This window comes from Hyla sarda, unplaced genomic scaffold, assembly GCF_029499605.1.
Source record: "Hyla sarda isolate aHylSar1 unplaced genomic scaffold, aHylSar1.hap1 scaffold_1356, whole genome shotgun sequence".
Lineage (NCBI taxonomy): Eukaryota > Metazoa > Chordata > Amphibia > Anura > Hylidae > Hyla > Hyla sarda.
The window spans coordinates 30713-54237 of NW_026607983.1; the positions used below are offsets into that span (position 1 = coordinate 30713).

General features: G+C 46.2%; 10 non-coding genes across 10 annotated transcripts; all 10 read left to right on the forward strand.

Moving 5' to 3' along the window:
• Positions 1 to 866: 866 nt before the first annotated feature.
• LOC130306115 (U2 spliceosomal RNA) lies at positions 867 to 1057 on the forward strand. The gene has a single exon (XR_008855509.1). It is a non-coding gene; the product is annotated as a U2 spliceosomal RNA (small nuclear RNA).
• Positions 1058 to 3147: 2090 nt separating this feature from the next.
• On the forward strand, positions 3148 to 3338 carry LOC130306116 (U2 spliceosomal RNA). The gene has a single exon (XR_008855510.1). It is a non-coding gene; the product is annotated as a U2 spliceosomal RNA (small nuclear RNA).
• A 2088-nt stretch (positions 3339 to 5426) lies between these two features.
• On the forward strand, positions 5427 to 5617 carry LOC130306117 (U2 spliceosomal RNA). Its single transcript, XR_008855511.1, has one exon. It is a non-coding gene; the product is annotated as a U2 spliceosomal RNA (small nuclear RNA).
• Positions 5618 to 7707: 2090 nt separating this feature from the next.
• On the forward strand, positions 7708 to 7898 carry LOC130306118 (U2 spliceosomal RNA). The gene has a single exon (XR_008855512.1). It is a non-coding gene; the product is annotated as a U2 spliceosomal RNA (small nuclear RNA).
• Positions 7899 to 9978: 2080 nt separating this feature from the next.
• Positions 9979 to 10169, forward strand: LOC130306119 (U2 spliceosomal RNA). The gene has a single exon (XR_008855513.1). It is a non-coding gene; the product is annotated as a U2 spliceosomal RNA (small nuclear RNA).
• Positions 10170 to 12258: 2089 nt separating this feature from the next.
• LOC130306145 (U2 spliceosomal RNA) lies at positions 12259 to 12449 on the forward strand. Its single transcript, XR_008855539.1, has one exon. It is a non-coding gene; the product is annotated as a U2 spliceosomal RNA (small nuclear RNA).
• Positions 12450 to 14537: 2088 nt separating this feature from the next.
• LOC130306120 (U2 spliceosomal RNA) lies at positions 14538 to 14728 on the forward strand. Its single transcript, XR_008855514.1, has one exon. It is a non-coding gene; the product is annotated as a U2 spliceosomal RNA (small nuclear RNA).
• Positions 14729 to 16815: 2087 nt separating this feature from the next.
• On the forward strand, positions 16816 to 17006 carry LOC130306121 (U2 spliceosomal RNA). Its single transcript, XR_008855515.1, has one exon. It is a non-coding gene; the product is annotated as a U2 spliceosomal RNA (small nuclear RNA).
• A 2088-nt stretch (positions 17007 to 19094) lies between these two features.
• LOC130306122 (U2 spliceosomal RNA) lies at positions 19095 to 19285 on the forward strand. The gene has a single exon (XR_008855516.1). It is a non-coding gene; the product is annotated as a U2 spliceosomal RNA (small nuclear RNA).
• Positions 19286 to 21377: 2092 nt separating this feature from the next.
• LOC130306123 (U2 spliceosomal RNA) lies at positions 21378 to 21568 on the forward strand. The gene has a single exon (XR_008855517.1). It is a non-coding gene; the product is annotated as a U2 spliceosomal RNA (small nuclear RNA).
• Positions 21569 to 23525: the final 1957 nt, after the last annotated feature.

Consider the following 23525-nt stretch of genomic DNA (forward strand, 5'->3'; position numbering starts at 1 on the left):
ACACACACATAGATATAAACGTATTCTCCGTTGAGATATTGCAGCCGCTGCTGTGTCCAGGCCCAGGAGCCTTAGCACTGTGCTGTGATGTCACTCAATACCACTGACATCACTAGGTGTAAACAACATCTCTCCTTTGCTGTGTATGTGACTATGGAGCTGTTTGGTGATGTCGTCTATTACGGCCTTCATAGAAGCAACAGGAGATTGTTGCATCCATCTTGAACCCTCAGAACTACAGTGCTATGATGTCACTCACTTCCACAGGCCTTGCAGAGTGTAAACAACAACAACCCAGCTTTGTTGTGTATGTAACCAAAGGGATTTGTGATGTCACCTAGAACCTTCACAGCAGCGACAGCTTTATGAGGAGCATCAGCACTGCTCTGCCTGAGCAGAACCATCACCGCCATAGGTTGTCAAATAACCCGGATTTAACCCACACAGGTAAGTCCAATGGGGTGCAGGCATGTCCTCTATGCTTACAGCTTCCCGTGGGTGTTGGTTTGATACCGTTTGGGGACAGCCAAGGAGGCATCTGCAGGCAACAAAGGTAGGTGTGTGCTTGTGTGTGTGTTTCCTATGCAGATCCTAAGCCCAGTGTCACATGCAAGTAGGAGGAGTAAGAAGGGTTCCTGGCAAATCCGGGTTATGGATTGCATTTAAAAAGGCCCCGTGGGAGTGCAATGGGCCCCTGTCTTGCTGCTTAGCAATAATGGTATGGGTTTAGGTTCTGCTGTGTGTACTGGTGGTTGACTGCCCCCCAGCCCAGAGTGTGCATGGAAAATTGTCTGGCAGCCTCCCTGACAGCAAGCAGTGATAGTGCCCATGAAGGGGACCTTGTTGGGCCCGCCCCTTTCACGGTTATCGCTTCTCGGCCTTTTGGCTAAGATCAAGTGTAGTATCTGTTCTTATCAGTTTAATATCTGATACGTCCCCTATCTGGGGACCATATATTAAATGGATTTTTGAGAACGGGGGCCGATTTCGAAGCTTGCTTCCGTCGCCCTATGCATTGACCCGATATGGCAGTATCTTCGGGTACAGTGCACCACCCCCTTACAGGGTTAAAAAGAAAGATTCCTACTTTCATTGCTACCTGCTTGCTGGCTAGCCAGCTAGCCAGCCCTGTGGGCCTTGCTGCTGCTGCAGCCAATAAACAAAAGGTGGTGCTGCTGCTGCTTCTGCTGCTTCTGCTTCTGCTTGTGTCTGGCCCCTGTTGGAGCGTCCAGGCACAGGACTTCTGCTGCTGCTGACTAAATGGCCTCCTTAATTGGATCATTTGAGTAGCCAGCACACCTGTGCAGGTAGGGCATGACATGATAGGCAGCTGCCTTGATAGCGGGTGGGTGCTGAATGTTCCTAATTGACAAAATAAGATTAATGCTTATGAAGAAATATAAAATCTCATCCCTTCCCCAATATCGCGCCACACCCCTACCCCTTAATTCCCTGGTTGAACGTGATGGACATATGTCTTTTTTCGACCGTACTAACTATGTAACTATGTAACATAACATGGGGGGGGGGGGGTCTCCTGGCTGTTCACACAGGTGTGTCATTGCTGTACATTGACCATGCATTGCTTCTGTGGTATTGCAAAGGCAAAGACAAATGCTTCCAGCCATCCATTGCACTAATGGATTGGTCATCAGCTGGCTGTCTATGTCCCGCATCAATATAGACCAAAGTACAGAGGGTTAGGCTATGCTATTGTGCACCTACCTGATGCATCAGAAGGTGCGAGGCCCTTGCTAAATTCTGTGCACAGACTTTGAGATCTATGCTTTAGACTGTATCTAAACCTGCTCCAACATGGACTGACATTCTGGCCTACTTTCAGCCGATGCGACTTGTCTGTCGCTGAACAGTCGCTTTTTATGTATTCAGCACCTATGTATAATGTTGTAAAAATGCTCTAGAAGCTAAAGTCGCAGAAATGTCACACATATTTGGCCTGCAACTTTCTGTGCGACAAATTCAGACAGGAAAAATCAGTATAAATCCTTAGAAAATTATCCCCCAGTGTCTCCATCTGCTGGCGGTATTGAATAAGCATTGCTGCACTGATGGGGTATGCATTAGACGAAAAAAAAGAAGAAAAAGAAGAATAATACGCCCAGAAAAGAGGCGAAAAGGAGAAAAACGTAAAAAAACGTGAAAAAAAAGTAAGAGGAAGAGAAGGGAAAAAAAGGTGGAAATGGGTTTAAAAGTGATTTCGGCGGAGAAATATATATATATATATATATATATATATATATATATATATATATATGCGCACACACACACATAGATATAAACGTATTCTCCGTTGAGATATTGCAGCCGCTGCTGTGTCCAGGCCCAGGAGCCTTAGCACTGTGCTGTGATGTCACTCAATACCACTGACATCACTAGGTGTAAACAACATCTCTCCTTTGCTGTGTATGTGACTATGGAGCTGTTTGGTGATGTCGTCTATTACGGCCTTCATAGAAGCAACAGGATATTGTTGCATCCATCTTGAACCCTCAGAACTACAGTGCTATGATGTCACTCACTTCCACAGGCCTTGCAGAGTGTAAACAACAACAACCCAGCTTTGTTGTGTATGTAACCAAAGGGATTTGTGATGTCACCTAGAACCTTCACAGCAGCGACAGCTTTATGAGGAGCATCAGCACTGCTCTGCCTGAGCAGAACCATCACCGCCATAGGTTGTCAAATAACCCGGATTTAACCCACACAGGTAAGTCCAATGGGGTGCAGGCATGTCCTCTATGCTTACAGCTTCCCGTGGGTGTTGGTTTGATACCGTTTGGGGACAGCCAAGGAGGCATCTGCAGGCAACAAAGGTAGGTGTGTGCTTGTGTGTGTGTTTCCTATGCAGATCCTAAGCCCAGTGTCACATGCAAGTAGGAGGAGTAAGAAGGGTTCCTGGCAAATCCGGGTTATGGATTGCATTTAAAAAGGCCCCGTGGGAGTGCAATGGGCCCCTGTCTTGCTGCTTAGCAATAATGGTATGGGTTTAGGTTCTGCTGTGTGTACTGGTGGTTGACTGCCCCCCAGCCCAGAGTGTGCATGGAAAATTGTCTGGCAGCCTCCCTGACAGCAAGCAGTGATAGTGCCCATGAAGGGGACCTTGTTGGGCCCGCCCCTTTCACGGTTATCGCTTCTCGGCCTTTTGGCTAAGATCAAGTGTAGTATCTGTTCTTATCAGTTTAATATCTGATACGTCCCCTATCTGGGGACCATATATTAAATGGATTTTTGAGAACGGGGGCCGATTTCGAAGCTTGCTTCCGTCGCCCTATGCATTGACCCGATATGGCAGTATCTTCGGGTACAGTGCACCACCCCCTTACAGGGTTAAAAAGAAAGATTCCTACTTTCATTGCTACCTGCTTGCTGGCTAGCCAGCTAGCCAGCCCTGTGGGCCTTGCTGCTGCTGCAGCCAATAAACAAAAGGTGGTGCTGCTGCTGCTTCTGCTGCTTCTGCTTCTGCTTGTGTCTGGCCCCTGTTGGAGCGTCCAGGCACAGGACTTCTGCTGCTGCTGACTAAATGGCCTCCTTAATTGGATCATTTGAGTAGCCAGCACACCTGTGCAGGTAGGGCATGACATGATAGGCAGCTGCCTTGATAGCGGGTGGGTGCTGAATGTTCCTAATTGACAAAATAAGATTAATGCTTATGAAGAAATATAAAATCTCATCCCTTCCCCAATATCGCGCCACACCCCTACCCCTTAATTCCCTGGTTGAACGTGATGGACATATGTCTTTTTTCGACCGTACTAACTATGTAACTATGTAACATAACATGGGGGGGGGGGGGTCTCCTGGCTGTTCACACAGGTGTGTCATTGCTGTACATTGACCATGCATTGCTTCTGTGGTATTGCAAAGGCAAAGACAAATGCTTCCAGCCATCCATTGCACTAATGGATTGGTCATCAGCTGGCTGTCTATGTCCCGCATCAATATAGACCAAAGTACAGAGGGTTAGGCTATGCTATTGTGCACCTACCTGATGCATCAGAAGGTGCGAGGCCCTTGCTAAATTCTGTGCACAGACTTTGAGATCTATGCTTTAGACTGTATCTAAACCTGCTCCAACATGGACTGACATTCTGGCCTACTTTCAGCCGATGCGACTTGTCTGTCGCTGAACAGTCGCTTTTTATGTATTCAGCACCTATGTATAATGTTGTAAAAATGCTCTAGAAGCTAAAGTCGCAGAAATGTCACACATATTTGGCCTGCAACTTTCTGTGCGACAAATTCAGACAGGAAAAATCAGTATAAATCCTTAGAAAATTATCCCCCAGTGTCTCCATCTGCTGGCGGTATTGAATAAGCATTGCTGCACTGATGGGGTATGCATTAGACGAAAAAAAAGAAGAAAAAGAAGAATAATACGCCCAGAAAAGAGGCGAAAAGGAGAAAAACGTAAAAAAACGTGAAAAAAAAGTAAGAGGAAGAGAAGGGAAAAAAAGGTGGAAATGGGTTTAAAAGTGATTTCGGCGGAGAAATATATATATATATATATATATATATATATATATATATATATATGCGCACACACACACATAGATATAAACGTATTCTCCGTTGAGATATTGCAGCCGCTGCTGTGTCCAGGCCCAGGAGCCTTAGCACTGTGCTGTGATGTCACTCAATACCACTGACATCACTAGGTGTAAACAACATCTCTCCTTTGCTGTGTATGTGACTATGGAGCTGTTTGGTGATGTCGTCTATTACGGCCTTCATAGAAGCAACAGGAGATTGTTGCATCCATCTTGAACCCTCAGAACTACAGTGCTATGATGTCACTCACTTCCACAGGCCTTGCAGAGTGTAAACAACAACAACCCAGCTTTGTTGTGTATGTAACCAAAGGGATTTGTGATGTCACCTAGAACCTTCACAGCAGCGACAGCTTTATGAGGAGCATCAGCACTGCTCTGCCTGAGCAGAACCATCACCGCCATAGGTTGTCAAATAACCCGGATTTAACCCACACAGGTAAGTCCAATGGGGTGCAGGCATGTCCTCTATGCTTACAGCTTCCCGTGGGTGTTGGTTTGATACCGTTTGGGGACAGCCAAGGAGGCATCTGCAGGCAACAAAGGTAGGTGTGTGCTTGTGTGTGTGTTTCCTATGCAGATCCTAAGCCCAGTGTCACATGCAAGTAGGAGGAGTAAGAAGGGTTCCTGGCAAATCCGGGTTATGGATTGCATTTAAAAAGGCCCCGTGGGAGTGCAATGGGCCCCTGTCTTGCTGCTTAGCAATAATGGTATGGGTTTAGGTTCTGCTGTGTGTACTGGTGGTTGACTGCCCCCCAGCCCAGAGTGTGCATGGAAAATTGTCTGGCAGCCTCCCTGACAGCAAGCAGTGATAGTGCCCATGAAGGGGACCTTGTTGGGCCCGCCCCTTTCACGGTTATCGCTTCTCGGCCTTTTGGCTAAGATCAAGTGTAGTATCTGTTCTTATCAGTTTAATATCTGATACGTCCCCTATCTGGGGACCATATATTAAATGGATTTTTGAGAACGGGGGCCGATTTCGAAGCTTGCTTCCGTCGCCCTATGCATTGACCCGATATGGCAGTATCTTCGGGTACAGTGCACCACCCCCTTACAGGGTTAAAAAGAAAGATTCCTACTTTCATTGCTACCTGCTTGCTGGCTAGCCAGCTAGCCAGCCCTGTGGGCCTTGCTGCTGCTGCAGCCAATAAACAAAAGGTGGTGCTGCTGCTGCTTCTGCTGCTTCTGCTTCTGCTTGTGTCTGGCCCCTGTTGGAGCGTCCAGGCACAGGACTTCTGCTGCTGCTGACTAAATGGCCTCCTTAATTGGATCATTTGAGTAGCCAGCACACCTGTGCAGGTAGGGCATGACATGATAGGCAGCTGCCTTGATAGCGGGTGGGTGCTGAATGTTCCTAATTGACAAAATAAGATTAATGCTTATGAAGAAATATAAAATCTCATCCCTTCCCCAATATCGCGCCACACCCCTACCCCTTAATTCCCTGGTTGAACGTGATGGACATATGTCTTTTTTCGACCGTACTAACTATGTAACTATGTAACATAACATGGGGGGGGGGGGTCTCCTGGCTGTTCACACAGGTGTGTCATTGCTGTACATTGACCATGCATTGCTTCTGTGGTATTGCAAAGGCAAAGACAAATGCTTCCAGCCATCCATTGCACTAATGGATTGGTCATCAGCTGGCTGTCTATGTCCCGCATCAATATAGACCAAAGTACAGAGGGTTAGGCTATGCTATTGTGCACCTACCTGATGCATCAGAAGGTGCGAGGCCCTTGCTAAATTCTGTGCACAGACTTTGAGATCTATGCTTTAGACTGTATCTAAACCTGCTCCAACATGGACTGACATTCTGGCCTACTTTCAGCCGATGCGACTTGTCTGTCGCTGAACAGTCGCTTTTTATGTATTCAGCACCTATGTATAATGTTGTAAAAATGCTCTAGAAGCTAAAGTCGCAGAAATGTCACACATATTTGGCCTGCAACTTTCTGTGCGACAAATTCAGACAGGAAAAATCAGTATAAATCCTTAGAAAATTATCCCCCAGTGTCTCCATCTGCTGGCGGTATTGAATAAGCATTGCTGCACTGATGGGGTATGCATTAGACGAAAAAAAAGAAGAAAAAGAAGAATAATACGCCCAGAAAAGAGGCGAAAAGGAGAAAAACGTAAAAAAACGTGAAAAAAAAGTAAGAGGAAGAGAAGGGAAAAAAAGGTGGAAATGGGTTTAAAAGTGATTTCGGCGGAGAATATATATATATATATATATATATATATATATATATATATATATATATGCGCACACACACACATAGATATAAACGTATTCTCCGTTGAGATATTGCAGCCGCTGCTGTGTCCAGGCCCAGGAGCCTTAGCACTGTGCTGTGATGTCACTCAATACCACTGACATCACTAGGTGTAAACAACATCTCTCCTTTGCTGTGTATGTGACTATGGAGCTGTTTGGTGATGTCGTCTATTACGGCCTTCATAGAAGCAACAGGAGATTGTTGCATCCATCTTGAACCCTCAGAACTACAGTGCTATGATGTCACTCACTTCCACAGGCCTTGCAGAGTGTAAACAACAACAACCCAGCTTTGTTGTGTATGTAACCAAAGGGATTTGTGATGTCACCTAGAACCTTCACAGCAGCGACAGCTTTATGAGGAGCATCAGCACTGCTCTGCCTGAGCAGAACCATCACCGCCATAGGTTGTCAAATAACCCGGATTTAACCCACACAGGTAAGTCCAATGGGGTGCAGGCATGTCCTCTATGCTTACAGCTTCCCGTGGGTGTTGGTTTGATACCGTTTGGGGACAGCCAAGGAGGCATCTGCAGGCAACAAAGGTAGGTGTGTGCTTGTGTGTGTGTTTCCTATGCAGATCCTAAGCCCAGTGTCACATGCAAGTAGGAGGAGTAAGAAGGGTTCCTGGCAAATCCGGGTTATGGATTGCATTTAAAAAGGCCCCGTGGGAGTGCAATGGGCCCCTGTCTTGCTGCTTAGCAATAATGGTATGGGTTTAGGTTCTGCTGTGTGTACTGGTGGTTGACTGCCCCCCAGCCCAGAGTGTGCATGGAAAATTGTCTGGCAGCCTCCCTGACAGCAAGCAGTGATAGTGCCCATGAAGGGGACCTTGTTGGGCCCGCCCCTTTCACGGTTATCGCTTCTCGGCCTTTTGGCTAAGATCAAGTGTAGTATCTGTTCTTATCAGTTTAATATCTGATACGTCCCCTATCTGGGGACCATATATTAAATGGATTTTTGAGAACGGGGGCCGATTTCGAAGCTTGCTTCCGTCGCCCTATGCATTGACCCGATATGGCAGTATCTTCGGGTACAGTGCACCACCCCCTTACAGGGTTAAAAAGAAAGATTCCTACTTTCATTGCTACCTGCTTGCTGGCTAGCCAGCTAGCCAGCCCTGTGGGCCTTGCTGCTGCTGCAGCCAATAAACAAAAGGTGGTGCTGCTGCTGCTTCTGCTGCTTCTGCTTCTGCTTGTGTCTGGCCCCTGTTGGAGCGTCCAGGCACAGGACTTCTGCTGCTGCTGACTAAATGGCCTCCTTAATTGGATCATTTGAGTAGCCAGCACACCTGTGCAGGTAGGGCATGACATGATAGGCAGCTGCCTTGATAGCGGGTGGGTGCTGAATGTTCCTAATTGACAAAATAAGATTAATGCTTATGAAGAAATATAAAATCTCATCCCTTCCCCAATATCGCGCCACACCCCTACCCCTTAATTCCCTGGTTGAACGTGATGGACATATGTCTTTTTTCGACCGTACTAACTATGTAACTATGTAACATAACATGGGGGGGGGGGGGTCTCCTGGCTGTTCACACAGGTGTGTCATTGCTGTACATTGACCATGCATTGCTTCTGTGGTATTGCAAAGGCAAAGACAAATGCTTCCAGCCATCCATTGCACTAATGGATTGGTCATCAGCTGGCTGTCTATGTCCCGCATCAATATAGACCAAAGTACAGAGGGTTAGGCTATGCTATTGTGCACCTACCTGATGCATCAGAAGGTGCGAGGCCCTTGCTAAATTCTGTGCACAGACTTTGAGATCTATGCTTTAGACTGTATCTAAACCTGCTCCAACATGGACTGACATTCTGGCCTACTTTCAGCCGATGCGACTTGTCTGTCGCTGAACAGTCGCTTTTTATGTATTCAGCACCTATGTATAATGTTGTAAAAATGCTCTAGAAGCTAAAGTCGCAGAAATGTCACACATATTTGGCCTGCAACTTTCTGTGCGACAAATTCAGACAGGAAAAATCAGTATAAATCCTTAGAAAATTATCCCCCAGTGTCTCCATCTGCTGGCGGTATTGAATAAGCATTGCTGCACTGATGGGGTATGCATTAGACGAAAAAAAAGAAGAAAAAGAAGAATAATACGCCCAGAAAAGAGGCGAAAAGGAGAAAAACGTAAAAAAACGTGAAAAAAAAGTAAGAGGAAGAGAAGGGAAAAAAAGGTGGAAATGGGTTTAAAAGTGATTTCGGCGGAGAAATATATATATATATATATATATATATATATATATATGCGCACACACACACATAGATATAAACGTATTCTCCGTTGAGATATTGCAGCCGCTGCTGTGTCCAGGCCCAGGAGCCTTAGCACTGTGCTGTGATGTCACTCAATACCACTGACATCACTAGGTGTAAACAACATCTCTCCTTTGCTGTGTATGTGACTATGGAGCTGTTTGGTGATGTCGTCTATTACGGCCTTCATAGAAGCAACAGGAGATTGTTGCATCCATCTTGAACCCTCAGAACTACAGTGCTATGATGTCACTCACTTCCACAGGCCTTGCAGAGTGTAAACAACAACAACCCAGCTTTGTTGTGTATGTAACCAAAGGGATTTGTGATGTCACCTAGAACCTTCACAGCAGCGACAGCTTTATGAGGAGCATCAGCACTGCTCTGCCTGAGCAGAACCATCACCGCCATAGGTTGTCAAATAACCCGGATTTAACCCACACAGGTAAGTCCAATGGGGTGCAGGCATGTCCTCTATGCTTACAGCTTCCCGTGGGTGTTGGTTTGATACCGTTTGGGGACAGCCAAGGAGGCATCTGCAGGCAACAAAGGTAGGTGTGTGCTTGTGTGTGTGTTTCCTATGCAGATCCTAAGCCCAGTGTCACATGCAAGTAGGAGGAGTAAGAAGGGTTCCTGGCAAATCCGGGTTATGGATTGCATTTAAAAAGGCCCCGTGGGAGTGCAATGGGCCCCTGTCTTGCTGCTTAGCAATAATGGTATGGGTTTAGGTTCTGCTGTGTGTACTGGTGGTTGACTGCCCCCCAGCCCAGAGTGTGCATGGAAAATTGTCTGGCAGCCTCCCTGACAGCAAGCAGTGATAGTGCCCATGAAGGGGACCTTGTTGGGCCCGCCCCTTTCACGGTTATCGCTTCTCGGCCTTTTGGCTAAGATCAAGTGTAGTATCTGTTCTTATCAGTTTAATATCTGATACGTCCCCTATCTGGGGACCATATATTAAATGGATTTTTGAGAACGGGGGCCGATTTCGAAGCTTGCTTCCGTCGCCCTATGCATTGACCCGATATGGCAGTATCTTCGGGTACAGTGCACCACCCCCTTACAGGGTTAAAAAGAAAGATTCCTACTTTCATTGCTACCTGCTTGCTGGCTAGCCAGCTAGCCAGCCCTGTGGGCCTTGCTGCTGCTGCAGCCAATAAACAAAAGGTGGTGCTGCTGCTGCTTCTGCTGCTTCTGCTTCTGCTTGTGTCTGGCCCCTGTTGGAGCGTCCAGGCACAGGACTTCTGCTGCTGCTGACTAAATGGCCTCCTTAATTGGATCATTTGAGTAGCCAGCACACCTGTGCAGGTAGGGCATGACATGATAGGCAGCTGCCTTGATAGCGGGTGGGTGCTGAATGTTCCTAATTGACAAAATAAGATTAATGCTTATGAAGAAATATAAAATCTCATCCCTTCCCCAATATCGCGCCACACCCCTACCCCTTAATTCCCTGGTTGAACGTGATGGACATATGTCTTTTTTCGACCGTACTAACTATGTAACTATGTAACATAACATGGGGGGGGGGGGGGTCTCCTGGCTGTTCACACAGGTGTGTCATTGCTGTACATTGACCATGCATTGCTTCTGTGGTATTGCAAAGGCAAAGACAAATGCTTCCAGCCATCCATTGCACTAATGGATTGGTCATCAGCTGGCTGTCTATGTCCCGCATCAATATAGACCAAAGTACAGAGGGTTAGGCTATGCTATTGTGCACCTACCTGATGCATCAGAAGGTGCGAGGCCCTTGCTAAATTCTGTGCACAGACTTTGAGATCTATGCTTTAGACTGTATCTAAACCTGCTCCAACATGGACTGACATTCTGGCCTACTTTCAGCCGATGCGACTTGTCTGTCGCTGAACAGTCGCTTTTTATGTATTCAGCACCTATGTATAATGTTGTAAAAATGCTCTAGAAGCTAAAGTCGCAGAAATGTCACACATATTTGGCCTGCAACTTTCTGTGCGACAAATTCAGACAGGAAAAATCAGTATAAATCCTTAGAAAATTATCCCCCAGTGTCTCCATCTGCTGGCGGTATTGAATAAGCATTGCTGCACTGATGGGGTATGCATTAGACGAAAAAAAAGAAGAAAAAGAAGAATAATACGCCCAGAAAAGAGGCGAAAAGGAGAAAAACGTAAAAAAACGTGAAAAAAAAGTAAGAGGAAGAGAAGGGAAAAAAAGGTGGAAATGGGTTTAAAAGTGATTTCGGCGGAGATATATATATATATATATATATATATATATATATATATATATATATGCGCACACACACACATAGATATAAACGTATTCTCCGTTGAGATATTGCAGCCGCTGCTGTGTCCAGGCCCAGGAGCCTTAGCACTGTGCTGTGATGTCACTCAATACCACTGACATCACTAGGTGTAAACAACATCTCTCCTTTGCTGTGTATGTGACTATGGAGCTGTTTGGTGATGTCGTCTATTACGGCCTTCATAGAAGCAACAGGAGATTGTTGCATCCATCTTGAACCCTCAGAACTACAGTGCTATGATGTCACTCACTTCCACAGGCCTTGCAGAGTGTAAACAACAACAACCCAGCTTTGTTGTGTATGTAACCAAAGGGATTTGTGATGTCACCTAGAACCTTCACAGCAGCGACAGCTTTATGAGGAGCATCAGCACTGCTCTGCCTGAGCAGAACCATCACCGCCATAGGTTGTCAAATAACCCGGATTTAACCCACACAGGTAAGTCCAATGGGGTGCAGGCATGTCCTCTATGCTTACAGCTTCCCGTGGGTGTTGGTTTGATACCGTTTGGGGACAGCCAAGGAGGCATCTGCAGGCAACAAAGGTAGGTGTGTGCTTGTGTGTGTGTTTCCTATGCAGATCCTAAGCCCAGTGTCACATGCAAGTAGGAGGAGTAAGAAGGGTTCCTGGCAAATCCGGGTTATGGATTGCATTTAAAAAGGCCCCGTGGGAGTGCAATGGGCCCCTGTCTTGCTGCTTAGCAATAATGGTATGGGTTTAGGTTCTGCTGTGTGTACTGGTGGTTGACTGCCCCCCAGCCCAGAGTGTGCATGGAAAATTGTCTGGCAGCCTCCCTGACAGCAAGCAGTGATAGTGCCCATGAAGGGGACCTTGTTGGGCCCGCCCCTTTCACGGTTATCGCTTCTCGGCCTTTTGGCTAAGATCAAGTGTAGTATCTGTTCTTATCAGTTTAATATCTGATACGTCCCCTATCTGGGGACCATATATTAAATGGATTTTTGAGAACGGGGGCCGATTTCGAAGCTTGCTTCCGTTGCCCTATGCATTGACCCGATATGGCAGTATCTTCGGGTACAGTGCACCACCCCCTTACAGGGTTAAAAAGAAAGATTCCTACTTTCATTGCTACCTGCTTGCTGGCTAGCCAGCTAGCCAGCCCTGTGGGCCTTGCTGCTGCTGCAGCCAATAAACAAAAGGTGGTGCTGCTGCTGCTTCTGCTGCTTCTGCTTCTGCTTGTGTCTGGCCCCTGTTGGAGCGTCCAGGCACAGGACTTCTGCTGCTGCTGACTAAATGGCCTCCTTAATTGGATCATTTGAGTAGCCAGCACACCTGTGCAGGTAGGGCATGACATGATAGGCAGCTGCCTTGATAGCGGGTGGGTGCTGAATGTTCCTAATTGACAAAATAAGATTAATGCTTATGAAGAAATATAAAATCTCATCCCTTCCCCAATATCGCGCCACACCCCTACCCCTTAATTCCCTGGTTGAACGTGATGGACATATGTCTTTTTTCGACCGTACTAACTATGTAACTATGTAACATAACATGGGGGGGGGGGGGTCTCCTGGCTGTTCACACAGGTGTGTCATTGCTGTACATTGACCATGCATTGCTTCTGTGGTATTGCAAAGGCAAAGACAAATGCTTCCAGCCATCCATTGCACTAATGGATTGGTCATCAGCTGGCTGTCTATGTCCCGCATCAATATAGACCAAAGTACAGAGGGTTAGGCTATGCTATTGTGCACCTACCTGATGCATCAGAAGGTGCGAGGCCCTTGCTAAATTCTGTGCACAGACTTTGAGATCTATGCTTTAGACTGTATCTAAACCTGCTCCAACATGGACTGACATTCTGGCCTACTTTCAGCCGATGCGACTTGTCTGTCGCTGAACAGTCGCTTTTTATGTATTCAGCACCTATGTATAATGTTGTAAAAATGCTCTAGAAGCTAAAGTCGCAGAAATGTCTCACATATTTGGCCTGCAACTTTCTGTGCGACAAATTCAGACAGGAAAAATCAGTATAAATCCTTAGAAAATTATCCCCCAGTGTCTCCATCTGCTGGCGGTATTGAATAAGCATTGCTGCACTGATGGGGTATGCATTAGACGAAAAAAAAGAAGAAAAAGAAGAATAATACGCCCAGAAAAGAGGCGAAAAGGAGAAAAACGTAAAAAAACGTGAAAAAAAAGTAAGAGGAAGAGAAGGGAAAAAAAGGTGGAAATGGGTTTAAAAGTGATTTCGGCGGAGAAATATATATATATATATATATATATATATATATATATATATATATGCGCACACACACACATAGATATAAACGTATTCTCCGTTGAGATATTGCAGCCGCTGCTGTGTCCAGGCCCAGGAGCCTTAGCACTGTGCTGTGATGTCACTCAATACCACTGACATCACTAGGTGTAAACAACATCTCTCCTTTGCTGTGTATGTGACTATGGAGCTGTTTGGTGATGTCGTCTATTACGGCCTTCATAGAAGCAACAGGAGATTGTTGCATCCATCTTGAACCCTCAGAACTACAGTGCTATGATGTCACTCACTTCCACAGGCCTTGCAGAGTGTAAACAACAACAACCCAGCTTTGTTGTGTATGTAACCAAAGGGATTTGTGATGTCACCTAGAACCTTCACAGCAGCGACAGCTTTATGAGGAGCATCAGCACTGCTCTGCCTGAGCAGAACCATCACCGCCATAGGTTGTCAAATAACCCGGATTTAACCCACACAGGTAAGTCCAATGGGGTGCAGGCATGTCCTCTATGCTTACAGCTTCCCGTGGGTGTTGGTTTGATACCGTTTGGGGACAGCCAAGGAGGCATCTGCAGGCAACAAAGGTAGGTGTGTGCTTGTGTGTGTGTTTCCTATGCAGATCCTAAGCCCAGTGTCACATGCAAGTAGGAGGAGTAAGAAGGGTTCCTGGCAAATCCGGGTTATGGATTGCATTTAAAAAGGCCCCGTGGGAGTGCAATGGGCCCCTGTCTTGCTGCTTAGCAATAATGGTATGGGTTTAGGTTCTGCTGTGTGTACTGGTGGTTGACTGCCCCCCAGCCCAGAGTGTGCATGGAAAATTGTCTGGCAGCCTCCCTGACAGCAAGCAGTGATAGTGCCCATGAAGGGGACCTTGTTGGGCCCGCCCCTTTCACGGTTATCGCTTCTCGGCCTTTTGGCTAAGATCAAGTGTAGTATCTGTTCTTATCAGTTTAATATCTGATACGTCCCCTATCTGGGGACCATATATTAAATGGATTTTTGAGAACGGGGGCCGATTTCGAAGCTTGCTTCCGTCGCCCTATGCATTGACCCGATATGGCAGTATCTTCGGGTACAGTGCACCACCCCCTTACAGGGTTAAAAAGAAAGATTCCTACTTTCATTGCTACCTGCTTGCTGGCTAGCCAGCTAGCCAGCCCTGTGGGCCTTGCTGCTGCTGCAGCCAATAAACAAAAGGTGGTGCTGCTGCTGCTTCTGCTGCTTCTGCTTCTGCTTGTGTCTGGCCCCTGTTGGAGCGTCCAGGCACAGGACTTCTGCTGCTGCTGACTAAATGGCCTCCTTAATTGGATCATTTGAGTAGCCAGCACACCTGTGCAGGTAGGGCATGACATGATAGGCAGCTGCCTTGATAGCGGGTGGGTGCTGAATGTTCCTAATTGACAAAATAAGATTAATGCTTATGAAGAAATATAAAATCTCATCCCTTCCCCAATATCGCGCCACACCCCTACCCCTTAATTCCCTGGTTGAACGTGATGGACATATGTCTTTTTTCGACCGTACTAACTATGTAACTATGTAACATAACATGGGGGGGGGGGGGTCTCCTGGCTGTTCACACAGGTGTGTCATTGCTGTACATTGACCATGCATTGCTTCTGTGGTATTGCAAAGGCAAAGACAAATGCTTCCAGCCATCCATTGCACTAATGGATTGGTCATCAGCTGGCTGTCTATGTCCCGCATCAATATAGACCAAAGTACAGAGGGTTAGGCTATGCTATTGTGCACCTACCTGATGCATCAGAAGGTGCGAGGCCCTTGCTAAATTCTGTGCACAGACTTTGAGATCTATGCTTTAGACTGTATCTAAACCTGCTCCAACATGGACTGACATTCTGGCCTACTTTCAGCCGATGCGACTTGTCTGTCGCTGAACAGTCGCTTTTTATGTATTCAGCACCTATGTATAATGTTGTAAAAATGCTCTAGAAGCTAAAGTCGCAGAAATGTCACACATATTTGGCCTGCAACTTTCTGTGCGACAAATTCAGACAGGAAAAATCAGTATAAATCCTTAGAAAATTATCCCCCAGTGTCTCCATCTGCTGGCGGTATTGAATAAGCATTGCTGCACTGATGGGGTATGCATTAGACGAAAAAAAAGAAGAAAAAGAAGAATAATACGCCCAGAAAAGAGGCGAAAAGGAGAAAAACGTAAAAAAACGTGAAAAAAAAGTAAGAGGAAGAGAAGGGAAAAAAAGGTGGAAATGGGTTTAAAAGTGATTTCGGCGGAGAATATATATATATATATATATATATATATATATATATATATATATGCGCACACACACACATAGATATAAACGTATTCTCCGTTGAGATATTGCAGCCGCTGCTGTGTCCAGGCCCAGGAGCCTTAGCACTGTGCTGTGATGTCACTCAATACCACTGACATCACTAGGTGTAAACAACATCTCTCCTTTGCTGTGTATGTGACTATGGAGCTGTTTGGTGATGTCGTCTATTACGGCCTTCATAGAAGCAACAGGAGATTGTTGCATCCATCTTGAACCCTCAGAACTACAGTGCTATGATGTCACTCACTTCCACAGGCCTTGCAGAGTGTAAACAACAACAACCCAGCTTTGTTGTGTATGTAACCAAAGGGATTTGTGATGTCACCTAGAACCTTCACAGCAGCGACAGCTTTATGAGGAGCATCAGCACTGCTCTGCCTGAGCAGAACCATCACCGCCATAGGTTGTCAAATAACCCGGATTTAACCCACACAGGTAAGTCCAATGGGGTGCAGGCATGTCCTCTATGCTTACAGCTTCCCGTGGGTGTTGGTTTGATACCGTTTGGGGACAGCCAAGGAGGCATCTGCAGGCAACAAAGGTAGGTGTGTGCTTGTGTGTGTGTTTCCTATGCAGATCCTAAGCCCAGTGTCACATGCAAGTAGGAGGAGTAAGAAGGGTTCCTGGCAAATCCGGGTTATGGATTGCATTTAAAAAGGCCCCGTGGGAGTGCAATGGGCCCCTGTCTTGCTGCTTAGCAATAATGGTATGGGTTTAGGTTCTGCTGTGTGTACTGGTGGTTGACTGCCCCCCAGCCCAGAGTGTGCATGGAAAATTGTCTGGCAGCCTCCCTGACAGCAAGCAGTGATAGTGCCCATGAAGGGGACCTTGTTGGGCCCGCCCCTTTCACGGTTATCGCTTCTCGGCCTTTTGGCTAAGATCAAGTGTAGTATCTGTTCTTATCAGTTTAATATCTGATACGTCCCCTATCTGGGGACCATATATTAAATGGATTTTTGAGAACGGGGGCCGATTTCGAAGCTTGCTTCCGTCGCCCTATGCATTGACCCGATATGGCAGTATCTTCGGGTACAGTGCACCACCCCCTTACAGGGTTAAAAAGAAAGATTCCTACTTTCATTGCTACCTGCTTGCTGGCTAGCCAGCTAGCCAGCCCTGTGGGCCTTGCTGCTGCTGCAGCCAATAAACAAAAGGTGGTGCTGCTGCTGCTTCTGCTGCTTCTGCTTCTGCTTGTGTCTGGCCCCTGTTGGAGCGTCCAGGCACAGGACTTCTGCTGCTGCTGACTAAATGGCCTCCTTAATTGGATCATTTGAGTAGCCAGCACACCTGTGCAGGTAGGGCATGACATGATAGGCAGCTGCCTTGATAGCGGGTGGGTGCTGAATGTTCCTAATTGACAAAATAAGATTAATGCTTATGAAGAAATATAAAATCTCATCCCTTCCCCAATATCGCGCCACACCCCTACCCCTTAATTCCCTGGTTGAACGTGATGGACATATGTCTTTTTTCGACCGTACTAACTATGTAACTATGTAACATAACATGGGGGGGGGGGGGTCTCCTGGCTGTTCACACAGGTGTGTCATTGCTGTACATTGACCATGCATTGCTTCTGTGGTATTGCAAAGGCAAAGACAAATGCTTCCAGCCATCCATTGCACTAATGGATTGGTCATCAGCTGGCTGTCTATGTCCCGCATCAATATAGACCAAAGTACAGAGGGTTAGGCTATGCTATTGTGCACCTACCTGATGCATCAGAAGGTGCGAGGCCCTTGCTAAATTCTGTGCACAGACTTTGAGATCTATGCTTTAGACTGTATCTAAACCTGCTCCAACATGGACTGACATTCTGGCCTACTTTCAGCCGATGCGACTTGTCTGTCGCTGAACAGTCGCTTTTTATGTATTCAGCACCTATGTATAATGTTGTAAAAATGCTCTAGAAGCTAAAGTCGCAGAAATGTCACACATATTTGGCCTGCAACTTTCTGTGCGACAAATTCAGACAGGAAAAATCAGTATAAATCCTTAGAAAATTATCCCCCAGTGTCTCCATCTGCTGGCGGTATTGAATAAGCATTGCTGCACTGATGGGGTATGCATTAGACGAAAAAAAAGAAGAAAAAGAAGAATAATACGCCCAGAAAAGAGGCGAAAAGGAGAAAAACGTAAAAAAACGTGAAAAAAAAGTAAGAGGAAGAGAAGGGAAAAAAAGGTGGAAATGGGTTTAAAAGTGATTTCGGCGGAGAAATATATATATATATATATATATATATATATATATATATATATATGCGCACACACACACATAGATATAAACGTATTCTCCGTTGAGATATTGCAGCCGCTGCTGTGTCCAGGCCCAGGAGCCTTAGCACTGTGCTGTGATGTCACTCAATACCACTGACATCACTAGGTGTAAACAACATCTCTCCTTTGCTGTGTATGTGACTATGGAGCTGTTTGGTGATGTCGTCTATTACGGCCTTCATAGAAGCAACAGGAGATTGTTGCATCCATCTTGAACCCTCAGAACTACAGTGCTATGATGTCACTCACTTCCACAGGCCTTGCAGAGTGTAAACAACAACAACCCAGCTTTGTTGTGTATGTAACCAAAGGGATTTGTGATGTCACCTAGAACCTTCACAGCAGCGACAGCTTTATGAGGAGCATCAGCACTGCTCTGCCTGAGCAGAACCATCACCGCCATAGGTTGTCAAATAACCCGGATTTAACCCACACAGGTAAGTCCAATGGGGTGCAGGCATGTCCTCTATGCTTACAGCTTCCCGTGGGTGTTGGTTTGATACCGTTTGGGGACAGCCAAGGAGGCATCTGCAGGCAACAAAGGTAGGTGTGTGCTTGTGTGTGTGTTTCCTATGCAGATCCTAAGCCCAGTGTCACATGCAAGTAGGAGGAGTAAGAAGGGTTCCTGGCAAATCCGGGTTATGAATTGCATTTAAAAAGGCCCCGTGGGAGTGCAATGGGCCCCTGTCTTGCTGCTTAGCAATAATGGTATGGGTTTAGGTTCTGCTGTGTGTACTGGTGGTTGACTGCCCCCCAGCCCAGAGTGTGCATGGAAAATTGTCTGGCAGCCTCCCTGACAGCAAGCAGTGATAGTGCCCATGAAGGGGACCTTGTTGGGCCCGCCCCTTTCACGGTTATCGCTTCTCGGCCTTTTGGCTAAGATCAAGTGTAGTATCTGTTCTTATCAGTTTAATATCTGATACGTCCCCTATCTGGGGACCATATATTAAATGGATTTTTGAGAACGGGGGCCGATTTCGAAGCTTGCTTCCGTCGCCCTATGCATTGACCCGATATGGCAGTATCTTCGGGTACAGTGCACCACCCCCTTACAGGGTTAAAAAGAAAGATTCCTACTTTCATTGCTACCTGCTTGCTGGCTAGCCAGCTAGCCAGCCCTGTGGGCCTTGCTGCTGCTGCAGCCAATAAACAAAAGGTGGTGCTGCTGCTGCTTCTGCTGCTTCTGCTTCTGCTTGTGTCTGGCCCCTGTTGGAGCGTCCAGGCACAGGACTTCTGCTGCTGCTGACTAAATGGCCTCCTTAATTGGATCATTTGAGTAGCCAGCACACCTGTGCAGGTAGGGCATGACATGATAGGCAGCTGCCTTGATAGCGGGTGGGTGCTGAATGTTCCTAATTGACAAAATAAGATTAATGCTTATGAAGAAATATAAAATCTCATCCCTTCCCCAATATCGCGCCACACCCCTACCCCTTAATTCCCTGGTTGAACGTGATGGACATATGTCTTTTTTCGACCGTACTAACTATGTAACTATGTAACATAACATGGGGGGGGGGGGGGGTCTCCTGGCTGTTCACACAGGTGTGTCATTGCTGTACATTGACCATGCATTGCTTCTGTGGTATTGCAAAGGCAAAGACAAATGCTTCCAGCCATCCATTGCACTAATGGATTGGTCATCAGCTGGCTGTCTATGTCCCGCATCAATATAGACCAAAGTACAGAGGGTTAGGCTATGCTATTGTGCACCTACCTGATGCATCAGAAGGTGCGAGGCCCTTGCTAAATTCTGTGCACAGACTTTGAGATCTATGCTTTAGACTGTATCTAAACCTGCTCCAACATGGACTGACATTCTGGCCTACTTTCAGCCGATGCGACTTGTCTGTCGCTGAACAGTCGCTTTTTATGTATTCAGCACCTATGTATAATGTTGTAAAAATGCTCTAGAAGCTAAAGTCGCAGAAATGTCACACATATTTGGCCTGCAACTTTCTGTGCGACAAATTCAGACAGGAAAAATCAGTATAAATCCTTAGAAAATTATCCCCCAGTGTCTCCATCTGCTGGCGGTATTGAATAAGCATTGCTGCACTGATGGGGTATGCATTAGACGAAAAAAAAGAAGAAAAAGAAGAATAATACGCCCAGAAAAGAGGCGAAAAGGAGAAAAACGTAAAAAAACGTGAAAAAAAAGTAAGAGGAAGAGAAGGGAAAAAAAGGTGGAAATGGGTTTAAAAGTGATTTCGGCGGAGAAATATATATATATATATATATATATATATATATATATATATATATATGCGCACACACACACATAGATATAAACGTATTCTCCGTTGAGATATTGCAGCCGCTGCTGTGTCCAGGCCCAGGAGCCTTAGCACTGTGCTGTGATGTCACTCAATACCACTGACATCACTAGGTGTAAACAACATCTCTCCTTTGCTGTGTATGTGACTATGGAGCTGTTTGGTGATGTCGTCTATTACGGCCTTCATAGAAGCAACAGGAGATTGTTGCATCCATCTTGAACCCTCAGAACTACAGTGCTATGATGTCACTCACTTCCACAGGCCTTGCAGAGTGTAAACAACAACAACCCAGCTTTGTTGTGTATGTAACCAAAGGGATTTGTGATGTCACCTAGAACCTTCACAGCAGCGACAGCTTTATGAGGAGCATCAGCACTGCTCTGCCTGAGCAGAACCATCACCGCCATAGGTTGTCAAATAACCCGGATTTAACCCACACAGGTAAGTCCAATGGGGTGCAGGCATGTCCTCTATGCTTACAGCTTCCCGTGGGTGTTGGTTTGATACCGTTTGGGGACAGCCAAGGAGGCATCTGCAGGCAACAAAGGTAGGTGTGTGCTTGTGTGTGTGTTTCCTATGCAGATCCTAAGCCCAGTGTCACATGCAAGTAGGAGGAGTAAGAAGGGTTCCTGGCAAATCCGGGTTATGGATTGCATTTAAAAAGGCCCCGTGGGAGTGCAATGGGCCCCTGTCTTGCTGCTTAGCAATAATGGTATGGGTTTAGGTTCTGCTGTGTGTACTGGTGGTTGACTGCCCCCCAGCCCAGAGTGTGCATGGAAAATTGTCTGGCAGCCTCCCTGACAGCAAGCAGTGATAGTGCCCATGAAGGGGACCTTGTTGGGCCCGCCCCTTTCACGGTTATCGCTTCTCGGCCTTTTGGCTAAGATCAAGTGTAGTATCTGTTCTTATCAGTTTAATATCTGATACGTCCCCTATCTGGGGACCATATATTAAATGGATTTTTGAGAACGGGGGCCGATTTCGAAGCTTGCTTCCGTCGCCCTATGCATTGACCCGATATGGCAGTATCTTCGGGTACAGTGCACCACCCCCTTACAGGGTTAAAAAGAAAGATTCCTACTTTCATTGCTACCTGCTTGCTGGCTAGCCAGCTAGCCAGCCCTGTGGGCCTTGCTGCTGCTGCAGCCAATAAACAAAAGGTGGTGCTGCTGCTGCTTCTGCTGCTTCTGCTTCTGCTTGTGTCTGGCCCCTGTTGGAGCGTCCAGGCACAGGACTTCTGCTGCTGCTGACTAAATGGCCTCCTTAATTGGATCATTTGAGTAGCCAGCACACCTGTGCAGGTAGGGCATGACATGATAGGCAGCTGCCTTGATAGCGGGTGGGTGCTGAATGTTCCTAATTGACAAAATAAGATTAATGCTTATGAAGAAATATAAAATCTCATCCCTTCCCCAATATCGCGCCACACCCCTACCCCTTAATTCCCTGGTTGAACGTGATGGACATATGTCTTTTTTCGACCGTACTAACTATGTAACTATGTAACATAACATGGGGGGGGGGGGGTCTCCTGGCTGTTCACACAGGTGTGTCATTGCTGTACATTGACCATGCATTGCTTCTGTGGTATTGCAAAGGCAAAGACAAATGCTTCCAGCCATCCATTGCACTAATGGATTGGTCATCAGCTGGCTGTCTATGTCCCGCATCAATATAGACCAAAGTACAGAGGGTTAGGCTATGCTATTGTGCACCTACCTGATGCATCAGAAGGTGCGAGGCCCTTGCTAAATTCTGTGCACAGACTTTGAGATCTATGCTTTAGACTGTATCTAAACCTGCTCCAACATGGACTGACATTCTGGCCTACTTTCAGCCGATGCGACTTGTCTGTCGCTGAACAGTCGCTTTTTATGTATTCAGCACCTATGTATAATGTTGTAAAAATGCTCTAGAAGCTAAAGTCGCAGAAATGTCACACATATTTGGCCTGCAACTTTCTGTGCGACAAATTCAGACAGGAAAAATCAGTATAAATCCTTAGAAAATTATCCCCCAGTGTCTCCATCTGCTGGCGGTATTGAATAAGCATTGCTGCACTGATGGGGTATGCATTAGACGAAAAAAAAGAAGAAAAAGAAGAATAATACGCCCAGAAAAGAGGCGAAAAGGAGAAAAACGTAAAAAAACGTGAAAAAAAAGTAAGAGGAAGAGAAGGGAAAAAAAGGTGGAAATGGGTTTAAAAGTGATTTCGGCGGAGAAATATATATATATATATATATATATATATATATATATATATATATATATATATGCGCACACACACACATAGATATAAACGTATTCTCCGTTGAGATATTGCAGCCGCTGCTGTGTCCAGGCCCAGGAGCCTTAGCACTGTGCTGTGATGTCACTCAATACCACTGACATCACTAGGTGTAAACAACATCTCTCCTTTGCTGTGTATGTGACTATGGAGCTGTTTGGTGATGTCGTCTATTACGGCCTTCATAGAAGCAACAGGAGATTGTTGCATCCATCTTGAACCCTCAGAACTACAGTGCTATGATGTCACTCACTTCCACAGGCCTTGCAGAGTGTAAACAACAACAACCCAGCTTTGTTGTGTATGTAACCAAAGGGATTTGTGATGTCACCTAGAACCTTCACAGCAGCGACAGCTTTATGAGGAGCATCAGCACTGCTCTGCCTGAGCAGAACCATCACCGCCATAGGTTGTCAAATAACCCGGATTTAACCCACACAGGTAAGTCCAATGGGGTGCAGGCATGTCCTCTATGCTTACAGCTTCCCGTGGGTGTTGGTTTGATACCGTTTGGGGACAGCCAAGGAGGCATCTGCAGGCAACAAAGGTAGGTGTGTGCTTGTGTGTGTGTTTCCTATGCAGATCCTAAGCCCAGTGTCACATGCAAGTAGGAGGAGTAAGAAGGGTTCCTGGCAAATCCGGGTTATGGATTGCATTTAAAAAGGCCCCGTGGGAGTGCAATGGGCCCCTGTCTTGCTGCTTAGCAATAATGGTATGGGTT